Source organism: Geospiza fortis, unplaced genomic scaffold (assembly GCF_000277835.1).
Source record: "Geospiza fortis unplaced genomic scaffold, GeoFor_1.0 scaffold27, whole genome shotgun sequence".
NCBI lineage: Eukaryota > Metazoa > Chordata > Aves > Passeriformes > Thraupidae > Geospiza > Geospiza fortis.
The window spans coordinates 2,297,002-2,306,617 of NW_005054329.1; positions in this window are offsets into that span (position 1 = coordinate 2,297,002).

Consider the following 9,616-nt stretch of genomic DNA (forward strand, 5'->3'; position numbering starts at 1 on the left):
TCTATTTTTTAAATTTTATTATTTATTTTTATTTTATTTTTGTCTATTTTATTTTATTTTTATTTTAGTCTATTTTATTTTTATTTTATTTTATTCTCGCTTAATATTTCGTCTCATTTTAGCCCTTTTATTTTATATTATTTCTTTTTTTGCTGTTTATATTTTTAATTTCCTTTTCCTCTTTCACTTTTTAAATTCCATTGATTCTGTCTGTTTATATTTTATTTACTTTTATTTTTCTTTTTAATTAATTTCATTATTTCCTTCCTAATTTCCTTTTCATTTCTTTTTTTTTAACCTGATAATTTATTTTTTTCTTTTTTTATTTTTCACTTCATTTAATACAATTTTCATTTAATCTCATTCCTGTTATTTATTTATTTATAATTACACTTATTACCTTAATTATTTCACTGTATAATGAGCTTTCATCCCCAACAAGCCCACTGGAGTTTTGGTGTTTATCCCAGCCCGGACTGGATGTCACAGGGAGATGCCCTGTGCTGACCCACAGCTCCAGGGCTGCCCCTTTTCCATACCCTCCTCCTGCAGAAAAAGCCTTTCGAGCATCAGAAAAAACAGAGTAATCTGAGGTGGGACTACTCGAGCCTTGTGGGCACATTTCCATTCCAAATTTCATCCTACAGCCTAAAAAATTTAAAAAGTCCTTTTGCTTTGTTGCCTCCCTAAGCCCGAAATATTAAAATCAGCAAATTTGCATGATGAAAGTGTGCAGCGCTGGCCCTACGTCTGCTAAAGGAATTTCAAAGGAGTAACAAAAAACCTCTTTAAAGCAGGAGCCTCTTGCTGTCTGCTTTGCATGCGAGATTATGTCAGAACTTCTTTGGATCTGGAAGTTTCTCTCCTCTCACACTCACCAACATTCATCATTTCGAGGCTGCCTCAAAATCTGCTGCAAAATATCCCCATATTTTAAAAATCAGCATTGAATGCCTAGAACTGCTCAAGGCTGAGGAATTTCATTAGCACTTGACACTTTAAAAAACAGTGTCAGGTCAGGACAAACACATTTGCTTTTCTGCTCAAGATAAATTCGGGGTTTTTTTTTAGAAATGATGTATGAGAAATATGTCCCCAACTGCATTCTGAGCAGAGCAGCCGTAGAACCCTTCTCCTCTTCCTCGGTTTTCATTGAAGCATCTCCACATCAGCTCATCAGGAAGGAGTGACAGGAAAAGGGGGAATGGTCCCAGCTGAGGGAGGGCAGGGTGAGGTGGGATTTTGGGAAGAAATCCTTCCCTGGGAGGGTGGGGATGCCCAGAGCAGCTGTGGCTGCCCCTGGATCCCTGGAAGTGTCCCTGGACAGGACTTGGAGCCACCTGGCATAGGGAGAGGTGAAATATCAGAAATATCTCCTGTAAGAACTTCCCTGGCCCAGGAGATGTCCCAAAGCACCTTGTGGGGCTACAGCACTGTTCCTGGGGGACAAACACCCCTGTGGGGTGACAGCAGTGTCCCCTGTCCCTCCCTGAGCACCACAGCCACATCAGAGCATCCCCGTGTCACACAGGACACGGCTCAGGGCACTCCTGTGGCCCCAAGGTGCTGCGCTGAGCAGCTCCATGCCCTGGCTCAGCGCAGGGATTTGGGGTTTGGGAGCCCCCAGCAGCTCCCTGAGGGTCTCAGACAATCCAACCACATCCACGGGGAGCTGCAGAGCTGGAAAACTCCAGTTCCTCCTGCAGTGCTCCAACAGGAGAGGAGATCTGAGCTCTGAGACTCGCCCAGGGCCTCCCCAGCTTGGAGAGACAGCAGAGCCCTTAATGCTCCAGCACAGGAGCATCTCCCTCCCTTCAGCCATGGACATTTTAAAAATGTTCTGTGATGGAGAAAGAAACATTTCTTAAGTACCATTTGATGCCTCAGAATGGCTCCGGGGCTAGAGAAAACATGTTTATTTACTACTCTGCTGATTTTAATGCGAAAGATTGGTTCAGTGAGTAGAGGAAACAAACCAGGCAACATTTTCCATAATGTCTGCAAAGTGTTCCTGGGCTGCGGAAATATTTTCTTTCTCTCTCTCTCTCTCTCTTGCCTGCGTTTTTTTCAATCTAGCATTTCAAATTGAAGAATGGCTTGAGGGCTGAAGAAATCACTTGATAAAATACCCAACATTTACATTCTTGCAGGAGAACAGCTAACTTTTTTTATTTTTTTTCCATCTGAACAGTGGTTTAGTGAAGCAGAAGAAACAATCCTGCAGCATCCCACGTCCCTTTAACCCTTTCTGCCTGCGGCTGAACTTTTGCTGTTCACTGCAAAGCTTTAGGGATTTTGTTCCTTCTCCAAATTCTGGGCTCTAAGGCCACTGCAGGTGGCTAAAATACACCTTGCAGCTTGACTTCCAGGTGGATTTCTGGATGTCTGGGTGAGGGAGCCAGCCTGGCTGGGGACCAGCCCACGGCAAAGCATCAATTGCTGCACCAACCTCTGATTTATTTTGTGCAGGGACGTGACTTTCCAGCAAACTCTGGAAAGCAAAAAGGTCTTTCTAATCTTCCTGCCCGCAGAGATGCTGGGCTGGGAATGCCCCTGGAGTGATTCCCAGCACTTTGTGGTGGTGGGATCACCCTGAGCAGGTGCTGGATGACCTGCAAAAATTCAGGAATCTGCCAGGAGACTCCTTCTCCTGCAGCAATCCTTCAGAGGACCTCAATTGTCACATTAGGAAGAATTTTTGTAGTTTGCTTTGTAGGTAGAATAAGTTTTAGGTCCCCAGCCCAAGGTGTGGCCAATATTTGGGCTGGGCTGTGAGCTACAGGCCTTGAGGAAGGTGGAGAGGATCTCCAGAAGCTTTCCCTGGGATGGCCCACTTAGCCAGCCCCGCAGCACAATTGATATTCGTGGAGGCAGGAGAGGACACAGGGCTCTGTTACAGCCCAGCCAAGTTCCCTGGGATCAGCATCACACCCAGAATGGTGACAAACAACAAAATAAAATGCACCAGAACCCCTCTTTTCACTTCTTCATGCCAGAGGGATCTGCCTTTTCTTCTGCTGTTCACAGAAGAACTTTGCCAGGTGATGGGTTCTGCTTGTGGTGCTCCCTCCTGCAGGAATATAGACAATCTTTAAAACCAAACAGCACCACGGGTGAGGGGAGAGCTGGTTCTGTGGGGAATTGAGGCCACCAGCAGGACAGAGGCTCTGGCACTGAGAGCAGGGACCCTCCAGGTGCTGCCCTGTCAGCCACAAAGCTCAAATCGGGGCTGAAGGCAGCTCTTACACCACCTTCCCCCTGGAAAATGGACGCTGAGAGGTTTGATGGCCCTGCCTCCTGTGCTGTGGTGTGTCCATCTCCTCCCGCTGCAGGATGTCTCTGTGCTCCCATCAGGGAGCCTGCCTGGGGTGGGTTTCACTGGGAAAGCTCTAACCCTGCTGCAGTAAATCTCTCCTGGGTCACGGGGGGTCTCATTCCAGCCCGGCAATGTTTCCATGTCAGCCCCCAGAGCTCCCCTGGGAGGCTCAGGATTGGCATTTTGATGGTGTCTGAGCTCTCTGGACCTGGCTGTGACCCTGTGAGGTCTCTGCCACCGAGCCCTGTGGTGACAAGAGGCGCTGCCACTGCAGCTGGGACAGTGAACGTCCCCCACAGCCTCCAGTGCCACACATGGGACAAGGGATGAGGTGTTAACACCACATTTTGGGACAAGCCCCTGAAATCTTTGTTCAGCCAAAGCCACAGCACCCAGGGGATGATTCCTTACCCACGAAAGCCTCTGTTTGTTGTCCTTGGTGGCTGTTCAGCTCTCTCATTTTTTCTCCATGGGGTTTTCTCCTTCCCAGCTCCGACAGGGGTGTGATGGCTCCAGCTCTCCCAGCCCTCCATCCACCCCAGCTCCTGATGTCAGCCAGGACAGGGAAGCTCTGCTGGCAGCCTCTGCCACCCCACTGCTCTGGGCAGGGCTTTCCCCCATCAGCACAGTGCACTCACTCCTGGGGTGATGGGATGCACCCAGATGTTCCTGGGATCCCAGAAAGGTTTGGAAGGGACCTTAAAGACCACCCCAATCCAAGGCAGGGACACCTTCCCCCATCCCAGGCTGCTCCAAGCCTGGCATTGGACACTTCCAGGGATGGGGTGAAGTTAAATTGTTATTTTTTATGAATACCACGAATAAATCCCTGAGTTCTTCACATGAAGCCTCTACACAAGGCTCGAGCATCGCCCTGTGCCACGCAGCTGACACGGTGCAGATGTGGATTGTTTTGACTCCAGCCAGGCTTATTTGATTTACATTAAAATGATTAGGAATAAGTTAAAACAAACAGAAATGAGATGTCTCCGAGGCAGCTGCATTGTCCTGCCTAAACTGGCACAAGGCTGTGTGTAAAAAGGCTTTACTTGTTAGTAAATAGAGAAATCCTTCGGATCCTGCTGGGGAATTGCTCCAGAAGCTCAAGGCACTGCTTGTTTCCAGCTGGGTCCCCCGAGGTGAGAGCAGGACAACAACAGAAAATCATGTATCATTGGCCTGTTTTAGTAATTATTTATTATATAATGGTGTGGTGCCTGTGCAAGTGGGAGAAGAGAAAGGCCAGCCCTGGGAGGCGTTTTCTGCCCGTGTTAATTCGGGGCAGGTGCTCACAGCCTGGCTCAGCCGAGCTGCAGGCCTGGGAGCCTCTGACCTCCCTGGACACAGCCTGCAGACTGTGTTCCCAGGAGCAGCATTAAAATAAATTTCCATAAAAGTATCTGCTTTCATCTTAAAGACTCAACGTGCTGCTGGACGGAGCCTCGTCTGGTAAATGATGCTGGTATTTAATTGCCTCTAAAGCTCAGAAATGGTATTTAAGTCGAGCTGGCGCAATTCACAGGACAGCACCAGCCTTGCTCTGGCTGCCTGCTCTCTCTCTGAGCTCTGCCCATGATTTCTGCTCCCCAGATGAACCCTGTGACACCTGGCTGTGGGAGCAGACATCCCCTCAGTGCTGGATCCAGGAGCCCTGGGACACTGAGGCAGCTCCCAGGGGACTCACTGCTGCTGCAGCTTTGCACTGGAGTCAGCGTTTGCTTCGAAGAGTTTGGAAAACTGGGAAGGAACTTCTCTTTTGGGTCTGGCAGAGGAGGTAAAGCTGCTCCCTGGGCATCTCTGTAATGTGGAGGGGGCCAGCCTGGGGGATTTGGGGGCATGGAACAGCACCTCAGGATGTATCCCAGCCCAAACTCCCTGCAGACCCTCTCAGAGTGTGGCTCATTTCTCTGATCACTTTTTTGATCAGAGAAAGTGATCAACCACCACTTTTTCAAAGTCTTTCTTGGTTCATAATTTGAATTCATTTAAAGCTGACCACTCGGTTGACTGCTGAGGCGATAAATGGTGCTCAGGCTCTCCCTGCAGATCCCCTGACCCCCCTCACTGTTTCTGATGTGGGTGTTGCTCAGGAACACAGCAAGATGCCTGTAAATCAAGATGCTCAGGTCACCCTGGCAGGGCACGTAACTCTGGCCAGGCGGAAAGGGGAGGAGGTGGCCACGTGTGTGCCCTGCAGGCGATGATGATACCCTCGGTGAGAAACTGCCAGAGACAGAGTCAGGCGTTTGATTTCTCTGAGCTGAGCATGTAAATGAGACTGGCATAATCGGTCTGTGTTTCCCCTTCCTTTCTGTAGAGGAATATTTTGGGTTGAAGTGTCTGTGATGTGACTGATGCAGCAAGTCAGCGCTGTCAGAGCCTGATTCACGAGTCGCTGCTGCAGTGCTGGGGTGGGAGCGGGTAACCTTGGCTCCTGCTCCTCCTGCTGCTGCTGCTGCTCTGCCGGGATCCGGTGTCACCGGCAGGTGCTGCCGGGAGCGGCTCTGTCCCCGCTGGGAAGGAGGGGACGCGCACAGGGAGGGCTCTCCTCGCTCAGGAAACCAGCACAGCTCCTGTCTTGGTCACTGCCAATGGACCAGGCAGGGCATGGAGCATCCCCAGATGTCTCCTGGAATATTGTTCCTGGACACAAAGTGGTCTGGGTTTTATTGTGAGGGATCGAGTGACTCTTGGTGCTGAAGTTAAGCCAAATCTCTTCATATTTCCCACAGAACTCGAGTGTGATCTTATCACAGGAGCTGCACTCGGGCCTGTGCATTGGCACAGCTCCTTTGCTATTGTTGAGAAAGTCTTGGTCTGAGAAAATTTAGAGTAATAATGATCCCCCCTGAAGTGCATTGCGACTCTTTATTCCGTGTTTGCCCTGGTAGCTGCACCTTTAAAGCAGAGAGGGCACCCCAAGGAAAGCCACCACTTCAGCCCACCCAGGACAGCCCTCCAAGAGAGGGGAGAGAGCTTCGCCAGCCAAAGATCTATTGGAAAGAAACCTTCAGCTGATGAATTTTCCAGGTTTCCCACAACAATTTTGGGAGGCTTTTGTGTCCCATTGTTATAAGGCAAATTTCTAAGGCCCTGTTCACCAGGAGCTGGGCAGGGATGTGATGTCCTGCCCAGCCCCAGCCACATCCACCCCTGTGGGATGCTCCCACCTGTTCCAAGGGGCTCCTGCTGGGGCTGGGCTGGGCTCCTGGCACCCGGCAGGAGGAGGAACTGGAGCACCAGTGGCTGCACACAAAAGCATGGGAAAAAACCTGCTGTGATTTACCCACACGGGGTTCAATAAACATTAGATCTGATGGCATTCATCGTTTTTTCATAGCATGCTCGATTACTGCTTCAGTTATTGCTCAAATGACATCATTCCTGGCAAAGGAATTGATTGATTTTTTAATGAATATTCATATGGCATTTCAGCCAGGAGTAGGCATTAATATTCTAAGAAAGAAGAATGAAACGTACATCCTAATTTAATGAATGATTGTAAATATGTATCTGATGGATAATGTGCCGATGAGCATTTCAAAAGGCATCCATAGTCACCTCGGGGGCTTTTTTTGGGAACAAAGGGGCAGCCAGGGTGCAGGCAAGGCAAAGGGGTGAGGGATGGACTGGGCCACCTGGTCAGATGTCACCACAGATCTCCTGTCACTCACGCTGGGATTCTGCAATGCTCCGAGATCAATCATATATTGATAACACCGGCTGATCCCAGGCCACGCTGGGGCTGTGGTGTGTAAAACAGCTGGACAAAGAGACAGGGGGACAGCAGAGAGCCCCATTTCCCCTCTGTCCCACCCCGAGGTGCCGGGGGCTGCCTGGAGGCGGGTAAATCATCGGCTCCATCCCCGCTGGAGCTCTGTCATGTTCAATTCCCTTCGCCAGGTGCCGGCTGCGAGGCTCGCGGCCCCCGAATGTACATATATATTTGTCAGACATCCTTAAGATGTCTCCCAGTTCTGAGCGCTGATCCTTTGTGAAAGCGACAGTTGTAGCGCCTGAACAGCGACAGCAGCCTCGGTTCTCCCCCTCGCGCCATCCCGGCTTGGGAAACGCTAAAACCCCGGGCTCAGAGTGCCAGTGCTCAGAGCATCTTAAACAGGCGTTTGTTTCATTGAAATGCGCCTTGGGTCCCGGGGGCAGAGCACGCACACCTGAAGCATCCTCCGGACGCAGGGATAAATCAGGGCATCGCCGATAAAGCCAGCGAGGTGACAGCCACGAAAGGCTATTTATACTCCATTGTGCGAGGCAGAGAGCGGGGCCCTTCTGCTGACAAAGCACAAACAGCCCCGGCCCCGCGTGGAACGCGAAAAGCAGCCCCCGAAATTCCTTGTCCCGGGACCGAGGAACAGGGACCTCAATGGGAACAGAGCTGCTTCTGCTCCCTTTTTCCCAATAAACCCCCCCTGCCCTGAGATGGAGGAACAGGGATTTCAATGGGAACAGAGCTGCTTCTGCTCCCTTTTTCCCAATAAACCCCCCCTGCCCTGAGATGGAGGAACAGGGATTTCAATGGGAACAGAGCTGCTTCTGCTCCCTTTTTCCCAATAAACCCCCCCTGCCCTGAGATGGAGGAACAGGGATTTCAATGGGAACAGAGCTGCTTCTGCTCCCTTTTTCCCAATAAACCCCCCCTGCCCTGAGATGGAGGAACAGGGATTTCAATGGGAACAGAGCTGCTTCTGCTCCCCTTTTCCCAATAAACCCACCCGCTGTTCCTCCTGGAGCTGGCAGGGAAGGGGGAGAACCTCCGGAGGGATCTCGGGCTGCAGGCAGGGCCGGCTGTGCCCGGGATGAGCCCCGGGAGCAGCCCCGGCTCCGTTCGCTGATCCCCGCGCGTGGGACCGAGTTTGCCGATAAAAATACAGCCGGAGTTATGCTTGGTATGGAACAAGCAGGCAGTAGCTGCCGGAGACTTCACAACATCCCGCTCCTGGCTCGCCTCCAGAGCGCCAAAACAAAACAAAAATTCAGTTGGCATCTCTGCGGATTGAAGCGAGGTTTTCTTTCTGCAGCAATTGCTGAACAAACGTTTCGATACTGGTGCCGCCGCCCCCGCCCCTGCTCTCCCCCGAATCATGCGCTGCAAGGAGGGAAACGATGTTCAAGGTCATGGGCACGCTGTGAGCAGAATGACAGAATCCCAGCAGCACCGAGGCTGGGAAAGCCCTCCCAGATCATGGAGTCCAACCTGAGACTGATCCTCACCTTGTCACCCAGCCCAGAGCACTGAGTGCCACCTCCTGCCCTTCCCTGGACACCTCCAGCCCTTCCTTGGACACCTCCAGGGGTAGGGACACCACCAAGCCCCTGAGCAGCCCCTTCCAACCCTCTCTGTGAAGAAATTCTTCCTGAACAAACCTGCTCATTGCCCATCTCTCGCTGCACTCTGTCACCAGTGTGGAGCTCAAGCCATGGGTGTTGGGGGCTTTGGCCCAGCAGGGCCTGCAGGACTGGGGTGGTTTCTCCAAACCACTCTCTGATCATGCTGGGGGCTGTTGGATCCCCAGGGAGGTGCAGCTTGTGCACCTGGGCTGAATTCAACCCTTGACATTGGAAAAGCAAATTCACCTTCCTCCCATCCCGGGCTGCTCCCTTGCACCAGCCAGGAAGGGGCACAACCCAGGAACTACAGCAGAGTCAGCCTGGGAAAAATCCCACAGCAGGGGCCTGAAATGAAGGAATTCAGGGTCTGGCCTCGTATTTCTTGTGTGACGCAGGACACAAACAATGTACATCTTCTGTAGGTTTGAGTATTGCAACTTGACCTTCCAGGCTTTGCTTTCAGCTGGTTTATTTATTTCCCCAAGAAAAGGCAGGTTTGTTTGAGAGGGAACAAGGTGAAACCCTGACCTTGCTGAAAGCACTGAGAGTTTGCCATTGATTGCAGCAGAATTAGACATTTACACAGAGTTATAACCAGAGGTTCAGGTCTTGGTTCTTGTTTCTTTGGTGCTTGATGCTTTAAAGGAAGTGACCAAAAATCCCGCAGCCCTTCCCTGCGTGCCCACCATTCATTCCCCCTCCTGCCCTCTCTGCAGGGCAGCTACAGTCCTCGAAGTGTGAAATTTTCCTGTCCTTATTGCAGCACATGGCTATCATGTCGTTACTGACCAGGAAAACCCTCCTGCGTTTTCTGTGCACCCAGCCCTTCCCGAGGGCGTTCACAGTGTGTGAGCACGGGCACAACTCGAACAATCAATCTCTGTGGAAACCACCCCCTGCTCCTGCACAGAGCAGTCCCTGCGCTCCCCTGGCTCTGCTCAGCCCGAGTGCAGG